The sequence below is a fragment of the Myxocyprinus asiaticus genome, chromosome 46, assembly GCF_019703515.2.
Source record: "Myxocyprinus asiaticus isolate MX2 ecotype Aquarium Trade chromosome 46, UBuf_Myxa_2, whole genome shotgun sequence".
NCBI lineage: Eukaryota > Metazoa > Chordata > Actinopteri > Cypriniformes > Catostomidae > Myxocyprinus > Myxocyprinus asiaticus.
The window spans coordinates 5,158,532-5,179,364 of record NC_059389.1 but is presented as its reverse complement, the minus strand read 5'-3'; the positions used below and the strand labels follow the sequence as shown (position 1 = coordinate 5,179,364).

Below are 20,833 nucleotides of genomic sequence, written 5' to 3'. Positions count from 1 at the left end.
GCCACAGTATCTCACACCCACTGTGAAATTTGGTGAAGGATCTGTGATGATCTGGGGGTGCCTCCGCAAAGGCTGGAATTGGGCAGATTCCTCTTTGTGAAGGATGCATGAATCAAGCCACGCACAAGGTTATGCTGGAAGAAAACTTGCTTCCTACTGCTCTGACAATGTTCTCCAACTCTGAGGATTGTTTTTTCCAGCAGGACAATGCTCCATGCCACACAGCCAGGTCAATCAAGGTGTGAATGGAGGACCACCAGATCAAGACCCTGTCATGGCCAGCCCAAACTCCAGACCTGAACCCCACTGAAAACCTCTGGAATGTGATCAAGAGGTAGATGGATGGCTACAAGCCGTCAAACAAAGCTGAGCTGCATGAATTTTTGCAACAGGAGTGGCATAAAGTCACCCAACAGCAATGTGAAAGACTGGTAGATAGCGTGCCAAGATGCATGAAAGCTGTGATTGAAAATCAGGGTTATTCCACCAAATATTGATTTCTGAACTTTTTAGTTAAATTATTCTGAATTCTGAACCTAAGTTAAAACATTAGTATAATGTTGTTTAAAAATGAATATGAACTTGTTTTCTTTGCATTATTCAATTATTTTGACCAGTTGTCATTTTCTGCAAATAAATGCTCTAAATTACAACATTTGTATTTGGAATATGGGAGAAATGTTGTCAGTACTTTATAGAATAAAACAAAAATGTTCATTTTACTCAGACACATACCTATAAATAGTAAATCCAGAGAAACTGATAATTTTGCAGTGGTCTCTTAATTGAGATTAATTTTTCAACCCTATAACTGCATCAACCTGGCTAATCTGGTTTTAGCCAGTTGGTCTGGGATGGTTTAAGCTGGTCTTGCTTGTCTCTCAACTTGACCAAGCTGGTCGTAAACTGGTTTTGATGTCAACCTCTAAAACCATCCAACAGACTAGCCTAACCAGGCTGGGAGAGTAGCTAAGTTTAGCAAACCATCTTAGACTGGTTTAAGTTGTTTATTTTCAAGCAGTTGACCTACACACAATGGAAGCTGTATTTTAATCAAATGAATACAATAGCATTACATAAACAGCTCTATTACACAGTCATTTTTTAAGCTGTGGTTTCCAATGTGCGGCCCTGTGGTGGTCCATAAGATTACTTTCAACCCTGTTACTCCATCTGTTTACCACCATTCTGGCACTTACAGTTGTGCTCAAAAGTTTGCATACCCTGGCAGAAATTGTGAAATTTTGGCATCGATTTTGAAAATATGACTGATCATGCATAAAAACTTCTTTTATTTAAGGATAGTGATCATATGAAGCCATTTATTATCACACAGTTGTTTGGCTACTTTTTAAATCATAATAACAGAAATCACCCAAATGGCCCTGATCAAAAGTTTACATACCCTTGGTATTGTTACAGACACACAAGGTGACACACAAGTTTAAATGGCAATTAAAGGTTAATTTCCCACACCTGTGGCTTTTTAATTGCAATTAGTGTCTGTGTATAAATAGTCAATGAGTTTGTTAACTCTCACATGGATGCACTGAGCAGGGTAGATACTGAGCCATGGGGAGCAGAAAAGAACTGTCAAAAGACCTGCGTAACAAGGTAATGGAACTTTATAAAGATGGAAAAGGATATAAAAAGATATCCAAAGCCTTGAAAATGCCAGTCAGTACTGTTCAATCACTTATTAAGAAGTGGAAAATTCGTGGATCTCCAAGAAAGATTTCAGCCACAACTGCCAGAAGAATTGTTTGGGATACAAAGGAAAAACCCACAGGTAACCTCAGGAGAAATACAGGCTGCTCTGGAAAAAGACGGTGTGGTTGTTTCAAGGAGCACAATACTTGTTGATCCCTCTCCAAACATAGCGCTTTTGGTTGTGACCATAAAGCTCTATTTTGGTTTCGTCACTCCAAATTACAGTGTGCCAGAAGCAGTCAGGCGTGTCAAGGTGTTTTTTTGTGACATTGGAGCAGTAAAGGCTTCTTTCTGGCAACTCGACCATGAAGCTCATTTTTGTTCAAGTATCGTCGTATTGTGCTCCTTGAAACAACCACACTGTCTTTTTCCAGAGCAGCCTGTATTTCTCCTGAGGTTACCTGTGGGTTTTTCTTTGTATCTTGAACAATTCTTCTGGCAGTTGTGGCTGAAATCTTGGTCTACCTGACCTTGGCTTGGTATCGAGAGATCCCCAAATTTTCCAATTCTTAATAAGTGATTGAACAGTACTGATTGGCATTTTCAAGGCTTTGGATATATTTTTATATCCTTTTTAAAGTTCCATTACCTTGTTATGCAGGTCTTTTGACAGTTCATTTCTGCTCCCCCATAGCTCAGTATCTAGCCTGCTCGGTGCATCCACGTGAGAGCTAACAAACTCATTGACTATTTATACACAGACACTAATTGCAGTTTAAAAAGCCACAGGTGTGGGAAATTAACCTTTAATTGCCATTTAAACCTGTGTGTGTCACCTTGTGTGTCTGTAACAAGGCCAAACATTCAAGGGTATGTAAACTTTTGATCAGGGCCATTTGGGTGATTTCTGTTACCATTAGGTTTTAAAAAAGGAGCCAAACAACTATGTGATAATAAATGGCTTCATATGATCACTATCCTTAAAAGACATGATCAGTCCTATTTCCAAAATTTCTGCCAGGGTATGCAAACTTTTGAGCACAACTGTAGTTGCCAAAAAGCTCTAAAAAAGACAGTTATCTATATTAAGTCGATCTTTATGTATCACAACAACTCTCAGTGCCACTCAAAGAAAACTCTTAAAAATCTTAAAAACCTGTTGTTATTTCCGATTTGAAGACACAGAGCCCATCTTCGCATCTAGTTGCCATTCATCTCCACACACTGGAAGCTTTATTATAATCAAATGAATAAAATAGCATCTTATAAATACCCCACTTAAAAAGTAATTTTCTCCGCCTGCAATGTTTCGCTGTGTTACAATGTCTTAAAGTCTTCTGCCGATGGCACACGCTTGATAATCTTCCAGTAGGGATACACAGACACAAACCCACACACTTGAGACTTTTTTTTGAAGGGATAGTTCATCCAAAAACAAAAATTCTGTAATAATTTACTCACCCTCATGTTGTTCCATACAAAAAAAGATGCAATACAATGAATGGTCACTGACGCTTACATACTGCCTAACATCTTGCCAGAGGGGAAAAAAGTCATATTGGTTAGGAAATGAGTAAATAATGAGTAAGTAATGACTGAATTAAAATTTTTCGTTTAAGAACTATCCCTTTAAGGATTCACACACACAGAGAATAAATTCTTGCATCGAGGACACACATCCTACTTATGACCTAGAGTCTCATATATGCTTGCGGGAGAGAGTCATTTCTCCGTATTTATCTCAGTAAATCGTGTAGCATTTATTACCGCTACGCTCGCCAGCACTCTATTACAGCAAGGACCAGATTCAGCTCTTGCGGAAGATCAGCGCACCGATAGAGAAAGTTATTACAAAGATTTCAGGCGTGGAGGTGGCAAACCCTCGGCCTGGACGGCTACTCCGAGCAAGAGCGTCGGCAAAAAGCCCAGGGGATTAGAAAGCCGCTTACACACAAGGTCAACAATCCAGGCAGGTGACAAATAAGAGGAACTCACTGGGAAAAGACAGAATTTGTCCTGCAACAAGAGCATCATTCTCAGTTAGCGTTTTGCAGTAGGCGATCACAGTGTGTGTGTGTATATATATATATATATATATATATATATATATATATATATATATATATATATATATATATATGTATGTGTGTGTGTGTGTGTGTGTGTGTGTGCATCGAGGGAATTCAATCTCCTCACAGGCACAAGCGGACAGGCAGGCAGATAGAACCACAGCAACCCAGAATAACCCTAGAGGTATCCATAAATGAAATGACAGGATTACACAAGCATTCCACATCCCGCTGAGATCCCAGATAATGCTGTTTACCCTCGTGCATCGCACCGATGGTGGGGGAGGAGTCAAACTGTTCCTCTAATGAAAATATGGAAGGGCTTTTCACAGTCGGTGAGCAGAAAATTAAAAAACGCTGGTCCTCCAGCATGAGAGAGTTGGGAAAACGAGCAACTTTGGTCTATATTAATGCGGTGATTTCCTCTGGAAATGTGCAGCTTCATGATAGCTTTTACAAAAACTGATAATCTAGTGTCAACAGGCCCTTTTGGTGACAGTAATTTGTGTCCTTGCTGTGGACTCTTCAGCTGAGAGCGAGACTACGGCAGTCCATAATTACAGAAAACTGCCAGTTACAGAAACCATTCATTTAATGCTATATTTGAGTACAAAAACAAAGACATATGTGAAAAGCAAAACAACAGAGCCAAGAAAGATGAAGAGAGTGGAAAATGCAAGCAATTCTTGGACGACAGCGTGCATGTGCACAAATGTGGGCGTTTACATCTATTTGCCAAACCAGAAGAAAAATCCCAAATGAGATCACTAATATCTCAATTGTTTCTCCTAGACAGCAATGAGATAAAATTGTGGTCAAATGGAGACTTTTCCAGAAGTCTCCCCTAACTTTTCTCCTCATGTTTAAAAAAAAAAAAAAAAAAAGAGATACCAACAATGTCTCAAACTGTGATCAGATTAGCAGTGATAATAAAGTCTGCAATCAAAAGTCAGAGATCTCAGTGTGAACAAACATGTCTCATTAAATTCTTCCAAAACTAAATGATCTGAGCAACACTATACATTTTTATACAGTAGCTCTATACTATTTCTTATGTCAACAAATCTTTCTTTTACTGTATGTCTATTTTTATTTCTCCTCAAAAAGAAAAAAAATTATGAGAAACTTTTAAGAAAAAGTTGATACTTAAATGAGAAATCCATCATGTTTTCTGAGCAATAAAATTAACTTCTAGGAACAAACCAAAGTGAATCTTTATTTGATGCGCAAACCGTAGAGCACATTTCCACTAACACCAAAAGTGCCCCTCAACTTCCTGTTCAAGCATTATAACTTCTGATCGGTCGTCATTCAGGAAGTGACAGTTTATCATTTTCCTGTCCTTACACAACTGTGTTTACTCATGACAGTCCCTCAATGATTATATTTATATTCTCCAGGGCAACTATTTTTTTCAAGTGTCTAAACGTTCTATTGCCGAAGGGGCAATTTCTGTACAATAAACCTCAATGGCTTTGAATCACTCAGGCAGAGCGGTAATAACAGATTCTCATATCAGAGGAATGCAGCGACTGGAGAAATGTAGTCAAGTCGCCGTCCAGACAGTGTCTGCAGTGAACAGGCTTGTCATTCAGTGCAAACCAGAACCCACGGTGAAAACAGAACACGGCCCTGATCCAAGGGGAGTTTAAACACACTCCAACTGCAGATGTTTCCCATCATAAACACTAGTCAAGCAACAGAGAAAGAGAGAGCAAGACAGTAGAATACATAGTCTACCGCATACTACAAGACAGAAGTTTGCTCCCTTTTCATGTTTTAAAGGAAAAGTTAACCAAAAAAATTTAAATTCTGTCATTACTTACTCACGCCCGTGTCACTGCATACTGGAATGACTCTTTAATGGAACACAATATCCTGGCCACTCAATTCCATATAATGACAGGTCTGGGAAAGTCAAGCTCCAAAATGACAAAAACAAATCACCATAAAAATTGTTCATACGACTCGTGTGCTATATTCAGTCTTCTAAAGCCATTAAATGGTTTTATGTGAGGAACACTGACATTCAAGCCGTTTCACCAAGTAAAAATAAGTTATAAGTTAGATATAGACAAGCTTCTCAATTTCGACATCGTCTTCTGTTTTTTACGATTGCAATTATGTGAAATTAAAATGACAGTAAGCAGGCCAATTTCAATAAATTACCTCAATACTCTCTCCATTTTACGCATGTGGGGACATCTTGGACGCGAAGGGTAGGCCTACACGATTCGCGACACACAAAATTCTGTATGGAAACGCCTCAAGAGCAGATTTCTTTTGCGCTTGTGTTGTTTTAAAGAATGACGTCATCACGCGCACCATTTTAATCGGTAAATGGCCATTTGAATGGAAACGATGAGGAGATAACAAATTTCGCAAAACATTTTTATGCATTTCTACTTTGTCGATAACAGAACAGTGCAAAAAATGGATGAAAACTTGGTTATTTCGGTTATTGTTATTTGCACGAGTCTGCGTGAAAATGTAATTTTGGGATAGAAGCTACAATTGTTGAAGAGGATGATCTTGTAATTAAAAAATAAAGTCTGCAATGAAAGTGTGTAATGTGTGAGCTATAGCGTCGACAAAATGATAGAAAACAAACTGAACGCTAAAAGTAATGTTTACCACAGACCTTATTTTTCTCATAAGTTCAAAAACCCAATTCTAAAAACCAATAGTAGAATCCTGATGTAACCCATGGCAAATTATCAGGTTTTTGGACTACAAGCTGAACAGCTCTATTAAAGTGCATAAAGTCCACACCGTAATGGCGACAAAACAATAGAAAACAAGAAACTGATCATTTAAATGCAATTTCCGAAGGAAAATGAGTTGTAAATGCTGTTCCATGATGACACAAAGTCTGCAACTATTTTGTGATAAAACACCTGTAACAGTTGCCCTTCTTGCTGCGCCTTCCAGCAGGCTTTTCCCCGCCTCTCTAGAGCTGGGGAGGAGGACAAGGGGAGGGGGGAAAAAAAAGAGGAGAGGGAAGGATCAAGACGGGGCAGCAGGGAGAGAGAGGAAATACCTGGTTCGCCTGTACCCAGATACGCTGTCGCTAGCCCTCAGCCACTCCATGACATCTGGCAGATAACAGCTCGCTCCTCCCTCCGGTGGACGGTGGTGGGTCCTCCGGCCCCGGGCAGACGGTCACGCTCCTCCCTGTTTTATTTAATTTTTTTTCTCTCTATTCTTTTTTTTTTTTTCTATGGGGGGACTGCAGCGTGCCTCAGATCCTCGGTGGCCGGCAGTGACGCCTCCGTCCCCGGGCGGACGGCCATGGCTGCTCCTCGGTCGGCTGGTAGTGCCGAGGACTCCATGACAGCGCATCCCTCCTCCTTCCCGTGTTTCAGGACCAATGTAACAGGGGGGTTAAAATAAGAAAGGAGGCAGCAGGCACTGGACAAACCAGTGTTTAAATGTTTAATGTAAAACTTAAAACGACACAAAACACAAACGCACACACGGCAGCTACATGTGGCTCTCTCTCTCCCAAACTGCCGCACTCGGCTGATTAGCCCGATTGGGGGCCGTGCGTGCGTAGTCATGGCCCGGGCTCGCCCTCCTCCTCGTCACAACACCTTAAAGTTGTCAAGAATCAACTCTTGCATTGTTATGTGCATGGCTTTGCATGAAAATGGAATTTCGGGATGGTAGCTACAGTCGTTGAAGTGAATAATCTTGTAATTGACTAATGAAGTCTGCAATTAAAGTGTGCAACATAACGCAGACAAAACGATAGATTTAAATGTGCACAGGGCAATGAGACTGTGTCTTGTAGTAAGCACTTGTGCAGAAATATATGAAGGAAATCGGACAATTCCAGCACGAGTTCTCTGCAGTTGTGTGTGTCTCTCTTGACTTTGACATGAAAGTTCTGTGCCAGTACTCCTAGCTGTCTACAGATTATTTTGGAACAGCTCAGCAATGTCCTTTTGTTTCAGCACATAAAAACACAAACCTTTCCATTTTCATGTCCCTGAATATTGCTGATCTGGGAGGAAGCCTTTTAGAGCTACAGGATCTGGATTATGTAAAGGATATAGAGTGGAGAAAAATCCTCTCAGCTTCCACTGCCAGACTCTCAAAAAACATCAGAGTGGGAGATTAACCGTGAGCGGAGTGGTTTTTAAAGCTTTGCCCTTAAAACTTGAAGTAACAAAACTATACTTGACCAAAAAAGCTTGTCTTTTACATATTTACTGCAGTTATTTTCCATACAAATCAAAACACAGTGACCAGTAGAGGCTGACCGATTTATAGTTTCTGACGATTAATTGCAACAATGGTTGCTTTTTTTGTTTTTGTTTCATTTGTAGCCTGTATGTCTGGGCCGACATGTCACAGTATGGAAAGACTAAGAATATTTTCAACATAATTAATATATAGATTTTAAAAACTATCAGCCGCTTAATCGGTTATCAGACTTTTCCACTACCTTAGTTATCGGTATCGGCAAAATCCAACTTGGTCTAGTGACGAGGGGCTGTAGAGTTCCAAAAACGACAAAAAGCACCAAGAAAGTAGACAACTGTCCCATGTCACGCTTTGCACCAATGGCCTTTGTAATCACCGACGTCAAACCAGAAGGACGCATTTTAAAGCATAACTGAATATACACAAATTACATTTTCAGTGAATACCAACATAAACTTCAGTCTGTTTCTCACACAAATCATATGTCTTCAGAATACTTGGAATATAGTGCATCAGTTGTATGAATTACTTTTACAGTACTTTCATGGAGCCTGACAGCCCATGGACACTGCTTTCACTTTAAGCACAAGAGCTGTGTTGAGTTAACGTTTGCTCATTTTGTGTTACAAGAAAGACAATCAAATGATTTTGTAACGACAAAGGGGTGAGCAAATGATGACAGAATTTAGATTTTTAGGTGAACTGTTCCTTTAAGAGATTGCTTACAAAACCAGTTAAAATCTGTTTGATAATTAAATGCTGAAGCATATAAAACGGTTCCAATAAAATTATCTCATGGAAGCAGCAGGACTATTTTGTGAAGAACTAAAAGCTCACATCAGGTCTGGTTATAAGGTGTACCATCTGCTAGAAATGGGGTTTTGCTATATCTCAGAGTACACTGCCAAAACTGACACTCACGTTGTTAATTCAGACATGACAGCTAGACTGTTCCTCATACATATTAGGTATTACACAGTTTAAGCGTTTCACTCTAAAAATGAAAAAACCGTCCTCACAAAATCATCCTTACAGCTAAAGGGAAAGCGCTTAGCATAAGCGGCAGCATGAATGGGGAGGTGCCGGTAGCCCACCAGCCCGATCCGGTCCTGCCGTGCCCTGGCAAAGACATGCGTGGCCCAGCCTGCCGTGACAGCTTGGATAGTAGCAGGGGGTGATAGGATACTGGAGGGTCTGGACTTCGTGTCGGGGCTGGGGCGGAAATTTGTGTTTTCATAGCTCCCTCCCTGCAGAGCGCAAAGTTGTACATGGAAAACTATGACAGCAAATGTGACGACCCTCAAACGTTAACTTCGGACGGTAAATATTCTTGCTTGGTTAAGCTGAGGCGAAAACATTCAGTGGGTGGATGGATGAATCCTCTAAAAACTTTACCATGACAATCATATTTTACTGCAAAGGCCAAACGCAGTAACTTAAAATGGAGTTAAAGCTGAAGTATGTAGCTTTTTCAGTGTTACAATTCTTTCGCCAATTTTCTCGAAAACTGTAAACTGTCTCTGTGGTGCTAAAAAATTCCTGTGTTTGTCCTGAGCAATCACTTATACCCACTACTAGAGGTAGACCGATATATCGGTTTTACAGGTTAATTGGTGCCTTTAGTTGCTTTTTGGAACTATCGGTTATCGGCAAAAATCTATGTCGACAGTTGCCGATAGTTTTTTTTAATCATTTCGTCATTTCAAAATAAGAGTCCCTGGTGTGTTTCGGGCTTGTTTATACTTAAAAGTCCCACGTTATGCACCAAATAGTAATTTTTTGTGGTTATTATTGGGATTTTTGTTGAACAAAAAACTGCATCTGGGATTTTATTCAGCTTGGACTCTTTGTCTTTGCCTGCCATAGTAAAGAAAGAATTGAATTTTTTTTTTTTTACATTCTATAAATCGATTTTAAAGTCTATTGGCCGATTTATCGGTTATAGACCTTTCCCACCACCTTAGTTAACGGTGTCGGCAAAATCCACTATCGGTTGACCTCTAAGACCCACCCCAACAACGTTACTCAACCAATGGCGTGAGTTGGGGGCGGGACAATCCGACTGTTTGAACAACTGCAGGTGAGGGGCGTATTCAGAAAGCTGTTTTGAAAACGTAGTTTATTTTTGCAGTTCCATTTGGTGGCGCTAGAGTCGCAGATATTACGACTGCTTTGTGATACTCTCAGGACAGTCAACGCAAGGCACACATTCAGACAGTGCACAGACGCTGACTGTCTGTTTCTACTCAAACTGCCCTGTAGTATACTTGAAGTACACTTTGGCCTATAGACTTTGATCTGCCTTGAGACAGAAGGGTTTGTCTCAACTATGCTCAAGATGGGGAGAAAACCATGAGATTTTATTACAATTAAAAAACATTTTGAAGTCATTTTACTTTTTTTACTGTAGTCATTTTCTCCAGAAAAAGTAAAAATATATTTATACAGTGGTCTATAAAACAGTGGTATCGTTGCCATCAGTGTCATCAAAAAGATAAAATGTTAATTGGTATCTAGTATCTATGATAAGGTGGAAAATATGGTTCCCAAGGTAATTTGTAAGAGGGATTAAATAAATGCTGCAATCAAGAGTGTAATTATAATTTATACACAGCTAACACAAAATCTGTTAAATAAGGTGAGACACGGTCACTGATCAAAGTTGGTACAATAAAAATTGGCTCCAAATACAAGAATTATTAAATTACATTCAACAGATGTCTTCACATACACAGTTACATAACTCTTCGTGGTTTTAAAGCACTTTACTTATGCAGTGGCCCTGAAAAGTCATGGGCACTTAAGTCACACTTAAATTATATGAATTTCATTGCATTACATTAAACAAAATCATACCAAAAGTATAAGTTCTTTGCTCAAAACTAACTTTTCTGAGCTATTTTTTCCAGTTACTTCTAATCAGCTGGTCTTGAGATGATTTTTATTGAATGTAAAGTATAGAGGTCGACCGATAATGGATTTAGCAGACACCGATTACTAAGGTGGTGGGAAAAGGCCGATGACTGATTAATCGGCCAATAGTTTTTAAAATCAATTCTTAGAATATTACAACATTTTCTTAGTCGGCACAGGCATAGAGATCAGAGTACAAAATGAATAAAATCCCAGATGTAGTTTATTTTTCAACCAAAATCCCAATAATAATCAGAAAAAAAAAAGAAGATTGGGTCCATAACGTGGGACTTTTAACACTAAACAAGCCTGAAACACACCAAGGACTCATATCTTGAAATGACGGAGTGTTGGCTCCGTTACAATGCAATATTTTTAATATTTACCAAATTGAGCTTTTTATAGCCTATATATTATTATTATTATTATTATTATTCACAATATATGAAGTTGGAGACACAATGTATGTGCTGACGAGGGAGGTTTCCATTTAGTCGCATTTTTCTTTGCATGCCCTCGCTTCATTTAAAAAAAAAACTTAATTATCAAGAGAAATACGGAGGAATAAAAAAAAAAAAAAGAAAAGAAAAAAATATCGGCACTGATTAATCGGTAAAACAGATATATCGGTCTGCCTCTAGTATAGTACTAAAGTGCTGTGCGCTTTAAAGTAAATAGATCTTGTTTTAAAAATGTCTGAATATAAATGTGAAGCTGCTTGCTCATACCAAAGAGCTCTAAAACACCATTGTTGGGCCTCATGTATTCAGATAGAAGACAAAGGCAGGCCAAAGGCAGGCCTAACACAGTCGTAAAAACCTAACTTAAGCCCCCACATTCCAGGTCGTAAATCTTACTGATAAAAATCGCGCCAAAATCAAACAGAGGGAGTCCAAAACAGACTACAAATCCCATGAAGCCTTGCTCACTAAAGGATCGAACTCTCAACTCCTATTGGATGAGGCACACAACAGAATGTCCCTCAAACCATGACATCATCAGGAGTTGAAATACCTCTGAAATGCTTCCAGGATTTGCTTCCAGCAACTTTGTTCGTCCTGTATAGACGCAGTTTCATCGTTGCTCTCAGGTGCAACCTCGTGGCACAAGGAAGTAACGTCCGACTTGAAACTGTGGCCGTACAATCTCCATCTCGCTGGACGAGTTGAGATTACTCTGTGTTCAACCGAACACTCTAACGGATCCGAAGGAGACCGCCGAGCAATTCGCATCTTCATCCGTTTGCCTACAGAAGTGAAGAGATTAAAGATTTCTCTTCCATCTTCAATCAAGTCGACATTTCTGAGTTCTCCGCCAGCCCGCCGTGAATCAACAGCCGTACCACCCGCCGACAGAGCAAGGAAACGGCCTCCCATCATCACCCGAGCCTCAAGGAACCGGGTCAGAGTTAAAGGACGCAGTAAAACACATTCTACCTGTGTCCTCATGCGATTCAAGTAAGAGGTTACGTCTGGGCAGAGATAGAATATTATAGTGTGTTATTCTTGTGTTTCAAGGTTTTTGCTTGTACAGTTTACGGACCACCATGTCCGCTCATTATTAATACTCAGGGTATTAATTATCACGATTTTGTTTTGCTATATTGTGGTCCAACCAAATTGGACTGTTGTGCAATTTCGCCATCGCGGGTGAGACAGGTAAACTGAGTTCATCCATTAAATAGTCAAAGTACGCGGGACTGTTTACGAGCCGTCCACCGCGTCTCTGAGCGATGAACTAACAGCTGCTTTCTCTCCCACGATTATGAAATCAGCTTTAGGGCTGTCACTTCTCTCTCTCTCTTGTACTAAACACACATGCACGCACGCACGCACGCACACACGTGACCCCTCACAAACATTCTGGCACACATTTTGGCTCGTAGATAGCTTAAATGCTAAAGCCCAGCTTTGTCCCTAAGCTATCGTACAAGCGGATACACGCGGTAACTGGTAGACGCCAGTAGCCATTGACTGGTTTCTCTCCGCCCCCATTCGCGGTCATATTCCCTGGCCGGAAGTCTCGCGTGACATACTCTCCACGAGAGTCACGTCCGCCATTTTGTGCACGTCCCTCCTTACACACACACACACACACACACACACACACACACACACACACTGTCACACACACACACACCTTATGTGTTATAGGATTATTTTTATTTCCATATCTAATCATATCACTGTTTAGTTTGTAGTTGTAAGTCGTTAGTTTATTGACTGCATTGTATTAATTATTAATTGATATTACTGCATAAATAAACTTTGTTTATATTACAAAGAGAAGTGTTTTGGTTTGTTTTGCATACACCTGTGTCATGCTGACGGGATGTCAGTGCTCGGATTCAAACCTTCATTCATTGTTTTTTTCCCCGAAAATCGATATTCTTCAGATGTCGATTTTCCTAAGGAAACAATCTAATATTGAGACTGTTATACTATCTGGTTATTAGTCCCTGATTTCAGGGTGGTGCCCCATCAATCTTAATCCTTATTAATATTCTATTGATTTTTGATAATTGATAATTATCTTTGATGATTGTTGAATTTGAATGATCAATAAGCTAGTGTTAATTTTAATTAATGTTTCATCGATGTTAACAATTAACGATTATCTTTGATAATTGTTGATTTAAAGGATTAAAAAAGCTAACATTGATTCTCATCAATGTTCTATTGATTTTAATAATTAATCATTATCTTTGATAATGATTAATTATTGCTAATAACCAAACTTGCTCCTAAACGTAGCACACTACATTTACTGGAGCCCCATATGAGGTTTTAATGAGTTTCAATTAATTAATTTAAATATTAATTAATAACTAAAGTAACTAAAAAATAACTAATTATTAATTATTTCTGATAGTAACTCTGATCTAAACAACCAGTACAGCCCTACACCATCATGAGCATTGGATGCTCTGTTCGTAGCAGATAACAGCAAGCAGAGTGTGAATTCATTATGTAGCGCACAGCACATACAGACTACATATTTCCTTAATGAAATAGCAGTCTTTTGCGAATTAATAATCGCATTGGGTCACATGGCGACCTGTTTTTTCAGAGGTGAGAAACACACAGAAACGGAAAGGGCTTCACTCCAAATTAAAAGCTCCCGCCAAAATAAAAGCTAAATTTAAATGTAAAAAGGTATGACATATATGAAATATATTACTACTGTAAATAAATATGCTATATTTATTGTAATACTACTAATAATAATTATAATAATAGTATTAATAATAATAATCAATAATAATTATATTTAACCAATACCTCACATCTGAGATGCTCTGTTGGGCAGCACATTATTTGACAAAAAATAACTCCAATGTTGTATTTTGTATTGTGCTGTGGGGTTCTGTATATAAGCACTTTGATAAAAATAATTCAAAATTATGTTGAAAATTAAATGTTCTATTTTCATTTAATAAACTTTTAATGAAATAATTTATTTAGACCTCGTTTTGATGATAAAATTGAAATAAAATGTTGAATACTGAATTCAGAAAACACACAAAAAAAAAAAAAAAAGCAGCCATCGGTATCGGCAAGTACCGAAAAGGAAGTATCGGTACTTGTATTCGTTTTAAAAAAAATGGTATTGGGACATCCCTATTTAAAAACCATGTATATATATATATATATATACACACACAGTTGTATACACACAGTTGTATACACACACACACACACACACACACACACACACACACACACATATATTAGGGATGTGCGCTACGACTAATTTGTCGTTTAAACTGAAGTTTTGTAACCGACTAGTCTAAAGAGAAACCAACCTTCAAAAAAAACTGTAAAAAAAATGTTTTTATGCGACCCATTTAAAAAACGTAATCTATTCCAAATCCAATGCTAAATTCTACTGAAAAGGGGCATTTATCTGAAACGTGCTCACCTTGAATTATGATCATTGAACTTCAAATATAGAACATAACACGCATTCACTGAATCAACGTTTGCGAATATTTAACAGACATATTTATAGAAAACAACTGAATGAATAGTGCAGGATCAATGGAACAACCCTAATAGCCTGTTCTAAACGGAAATGACCAAGTAAAAGTTACTTAACATATTAAAACAGTCAGGACATTGTCGAAAATAATTAACAGGTAAGCCAAATCTATGAGAGAGAAAAAAATTCGCTGAAAAGTTGTGTTTATTTCACAACGTGCAGTCGTGCATTAACCATTTATCTAATATGACAGCTGTTCGGTAAAGAATGTCAACCAATAACAGTTACAATGTAAAAATAAATAAATAAATAAATAAATAAAAATAGCTATAGGATAGAAAAAAATAGGCCTGTGATGTAGCCTACATTAAACCTAATGTATTCTAAACAAGATGTGTACACAGAATAAAAGATAGTTTAACACGTTAAGCAGTCGGCACCTCGTTGAAAATAGCCTTCTTAATCAGCAGATTAAAAAAAATTGCGTATCTAGTCTAAAACTCTCATATCTAGTTATTTTCTAGGCTACTTACTCAAAAGCATACATGTTTTGAATAAAATTAACACGTGGACATGGTCCACGGTGAAAGACGGGACTTGACTCGCCCGAGGCGTCTATCCTGCGCTTGAAAAAGCCCGCTCAGCGGAAAAATAACGTACAAGCATGCACAGATGTAAAGAAGACTCAAATGTGAAAACATCCTTAGGGACTTTCAAACGTTTGGAAAGCCGATTCCCGCACCATCAAAGTGATTTCATAACTACTTTACCGAGTTTGCTTGTCTAGCGAGAGGACATTTTCCTGTGCGCGCCACGAGAGAGAGAGGGAAGAAGCACGCGCAGCCTGAGGTGAAATTAAACTCTGTATCTGCTCCAGATATCCTCTTTTTAAATAATATTTGTATTATTAATTCTATTTAAAATATGTAACATTAATATGCAGTAATTTAAGTGCAGCCTCTGTAAAAATATAAAGCCAAACGTAAATGTGTAAAAATTACGATCAGTTTAATGGGGGGAAATATTAACCGACTAGTAATTCCAGTGTCGACTAGCAGCACAGAACCGTTTAATCGACTAGTCTCGCACATCCCTATATATATATATATATATATATATATATATATATATATATATATATATATATATATATATATACACACACACACATACACCTGTATACACACACACACACACACCAGTTAGTTCCGGTCCTCGAATCTGATTGGACGAGAGATGTTCCATGAGTACTGATGGTCTCACACCATCATCACTCCGCTTGTGTTCGTGCCGTTCTAAACTAAAGTGTAAGGGCAGTGCAGATGTGTTAAGAGCTACTGTATGTCACTTTACATGTAATTTTTTGACATTACATATGTTAGCCAGCAGGTTGTGGCAAAAGATCATTTTTGTGTGTAATATGAGCCAGTTAGGTGACGTGAAGTCAGTCAGCATCAGCCAGTGTTTACATACAACAGCACTACGTGATCACTTGTATTACGACTACACTACTACAGCTAGAAAACAGCTTTAAATGGCTTTAAATAAACAACTTCAAAAAGCTCATCACAGCTGAGAGACACAACAGACTGATTAATTACACAAACTCAAGGAGCTTACCTCTTACCGGAGTTTCCACATTGAAGATGACAAAATGGCAGAGGAGATTGCGTTTTCTATAGTAGTGAATGACTCTTGCGCACCGGCTACCGCGAAATAGGGAGAAATACCCTCACTTGGATAGCTATTTTTCCACTGAGAAAGCTGATCTTCAGAAAGCTGACAGCATCTCTGCTTGGGAGTTGCAACAGGTGATGGCACACGCTCCATCTCTCTCACACTCACAAACACACACACCCCCATCCATCCTTGTTTATCGCCGTGATGCTATTTCTGAAGTGACATTTTTGAATTACTAACGAAGGCTTGGACACTTCATTTGTTGAACCAACAACGGCAGATTCTGATCCATCGTGTAAGAAAGTAGTTCCATGCACAAATGCATTTATGTCCGTACTCAGTTTTTCCAAAATTGTTTAAAATTTACTTGTTCATTGAACTGTTGTATATAAGCAATATCACACTCGCAATCGAGCTATATGGCCCTAAATCAGCACTGCTGTGATTACCTACGGCACTCGGACAAACAGTTATTGGGTCAGTTTTATGTTTGAAAGCACATATTACTGATATATGGAGATATTTTTACTCATTAAACGTTGACATGATACCTGAGCAACATATTCAAAGTTTTTCTCAAGGCTACACTTACAAAGCATTTGATCGAACGAGAAGTTATTTTCCAAGATCATCAGGCACTGAGAAATTATTAATTTGAAACCCACCGAAATGATTCACTTTCCTTTCTTCCACTCAAATGAAATGCTAAAATTGCTCCATTAGGCCCTGAATAAACGAGGTTTCGATAATAACATTCTTTCTGGTTTTGCCTCAGGCCGAAGCTTCATTTACCAATTAGGTGAACAGCAGGGTTTGGGGCCAGCCGGGGGGGGTTCACCTGTCATACGTGTACACACACACACACACACACACACAGCACACAAGGCAGAGGAGAAAACCTGTGGATGGTTTTCGTTCCTGCTGCTTCAACAGCTCAGAGTCAGAGCCCATGAGGGCAAAATGACTGACAGGTGGAGGAACAATCTATCTGAGCTAAAATGATGAAGAGATTCTAAGAAATACTGGAGGATAAATGCTAAATGTTTTAAGATTTCAGATTTCACTTGAATTCTTTTGCTTCTAAAATTTGATTTGGCTCTGACGGGACTAAAACTACAGATGGTACACAGAGATATGTATGAGAGCTTATTTTGTCATCCTCTTATACTACCAGACCAAGAGAGAAAGTGAGAGAGTGGGAAACATTTGAGAGAATTGTGTCCCCTTTAAGATAATTAAGATAATTGCTTCTTTAAGCCTGCTGTTGGTTTACATATCAGAGAGATGCATATAAACAGACTTACACCATGTCCAAACCAGGCCCCTTATTTTCTAAATCAGAAGATATTTTATGTTTAATATACAGTTATATTGAGCAGAATTTGACCAATGACATGTCACTCTGGGTGGGGATACCCAGACCAACACGGAAACCAAGCGATCAATAAGATTTTCTTGTTTTTGACCTGTTGAGGTCATATTTTAGAATGAAAATTATCACACTGGAAATCTACATGTTGCTTTTGAAAGTTCATGTAACCTGAAACCACTAATAGCGTGTTGCGCAAGAAACATCCAAGACATTGGTTCTGGTCCCGTGGAAACAAGCAAGTAGTCAAGTTCACATAAAATATAGTGAGCGCGATTCAGAGGTTGCATTGTTTTGCTCTAAAATTGCATTTTTACTCCACTGACGGTTAGGTTTACGGTTGGGGGGTTGAGTTCTTTTTTAATTTTTTTCTCCCCAATTTGGAATGCCCAATTCCCAATGCGCTCTAAGTCCTCGTGGTGGTGTAGTGACTCGCCTCAATCCGGGTGGCGGAGGACGAAACTCAGTTGCCTCCACGTCTGAGACCGTCTATCCATGCATCTAATCGCGTAGCTTAAGTGCGTTACCGCGGAGACATAGCTCGTGTGGAGGCTTATCGCTATTCTCCGCGGCATCCACGCACAACTTCACCACGTGCCCCACCGACAGCAAACCACATTATAGCAACCATGAGGATGTTAACCCATGTGACTCTACCCTCCCTAGCAAACCGGGCCAATTTGGTTGCTTAGGAGACCTGGCTGGAGTCACTCAGCACGCCCTGGATTTGAACTCGCTACTCCAGGGGTGGTAGTCAGCATCTTTACTCGCTGAGCTACCCAGGCCCCCGGGAGTTGAGTTCTTAAAATATGCATTCCTGTTGACCGTTTTAAATATTTGACAACTAAAAATGCAACTAGCTTTTGGGCACCACTCTGTGGACATTTCACCAGAAACTGAAGCGAACACATGACCATACATTCAACAACACTTCCAGCTTTGGCCACTTAGGGCAGTGATTCTAATTTCGGTAAGTACAGACCGATTTCAACTGAAGAACTTTTGGCCTACAGTCACCGAATACACAGTTGCTGTGTCTTGATTCGCCTATTTATTTGATGTTTTACATATAATGCCTGTAATAATGCATCTTTAATGCAAGCCAAGCTGATATAATTTGCCAATCGTTAGCTTCATTGAATGTGTGAAGTTCACAATGGGCTGCAGATGAAATATAGCACATAAAACAGACTTTCAGCTTTTTAGACTTTCTAAAAGACTAACATCTTTAACTGGCAAGTCTGTTTTTGAGATCATAAACAACCAAGTTATAATGGAATTCCTAAAGCCATAGGGACAAATAAATAAATAATATAAAACTAATAGATTGATAACGGGAGAGTGAAATATGTGTTCTGAATGAAAAAAGGTCCCGTTTCTGAGTTTTCACCCCCCAGCCCCCACAGTCTTGCTGCTTCCCTCAGGATGTGACAGCCAAACAATAGCAGCAAGAAACGCCTTAATGAGGAGAGTTAACATGCAACAGAGTGGTAGCTGTTCAAATAATAGCACTCACAGTCTCAGAGAAAAGCAGTACAGACAACGAAGGAATCTGTGAAGATTTTGCAGTCAGAATATGCTTCCATTCAAAGTACTACTTACCGACTTTTTCACTGACTTTTGAGGTCATCCATTTAAAAGTACTATAAAGAATATTTTATGGACTTTGTGGTCAGAATATTCATCCAATCAAAGTGCTTAGTACTGAATATTTCACAGACTTTGTAGTCAGAATATCCGTCCATTTAAAAGAACTACATGCCTAATATTTTACGGACTTAGCGGTCAGAATATCCATCCATTCAAGTACGTAATTCCGAATATATTTCAGGAACATCGGGTCAGAGTATCTGTCCTTTCAGAAGTACTACATACCAAATAGGTCTCAAATAGACTTTGTTTTCAGATTATCCGCCAATTCAAAAAATGTATATGTACCGAAACATTTTGAGACATAACTGAAACAATGAACAAAAATGGACAATATATAAATTTGCTCGGGGATATCGTGTTTAATTGCCTAAACTGTCACAAATAAAAACTGAAATCATTCTTCCAACAATTTTAACACTAGCAAATACGGCAACAACTTCATTTTCTAAAGCGCTCATTGTTGCAGCCTGGTACCTTGTAAATACATCTTAGCAAACTGGTACAAAACTGTCCAACCTGACTCTTGAAAATTGCAATGTGTATAAGAACAGTCAGTGGGTGTCCAGTGGCTTTGATTTAAGTAGACAAACCTTGTCAGATCAAAATATCAAGAGGTTTCTGCCCGAACTGTGAATCATATTGAATCGTCGACTGGTTCTTTTGAAACAGTCACTTTCTAGTGAATATTATGAAAACAGGTGCAGACAGGGCTTGAGCAGTTTAAGCCTTTTAGAGTGTTTGCTGTTTCGTAGCTATTGTGTGTGTGTGTGTGTGTGTGTGTGTGTGTGTGTGTGTGTGTGTGTGTGTGTGTGTGTGTGTGCGTGCGTGCGTGTTCTCTGAGGCAAGACATAGGAGACACACAGGAGAGACCCAGAGCAACACTTCAATCACACACAACACTGGTAGCCAACTGCAAACTTGACCAATTAACTGCTCTCTAACCTCACACACACACACACAACCACCTAACCCCTTCTGTACAGACTCACACACACACACACACACACACTTCTGACCCTGCCATCATTAGAGCGGAGGGTCACTTTGTGTGACAGCCATGGGCAGACGAGACCCCTCACACACACACACACACACACACACACACACACACACACACACACACACACAACAACCTAACCCCTTCTGTACAGACTCACACACACACACACTCACACACACACACACACACTTCTGACCCTGCCATCATTAGAGCGGAGAGTCACTTTGTGTGACAGTCATGGGCAGACGAGACCCCTCACACACACACACAAACACACACTTCACTTGCAGGTCTGATCTTGGCAGAGGT

The 20,833-nt window shown here is 39.1% G+C and overlaps 1 protein-coding gene across 1 annotated transcript in view; it reads right to left on the bottom strand.

Annotated features, from left to right (window-relative positions):
• LOC127436245 (plexin-B2-like) overlaps positions 1–20,833 on the bottom strand; it is a 223,914-nt gene that overhangs the window by 137,602 nt on the left and 65,479 nt on the right. The window lies entirely within an intron of this gene.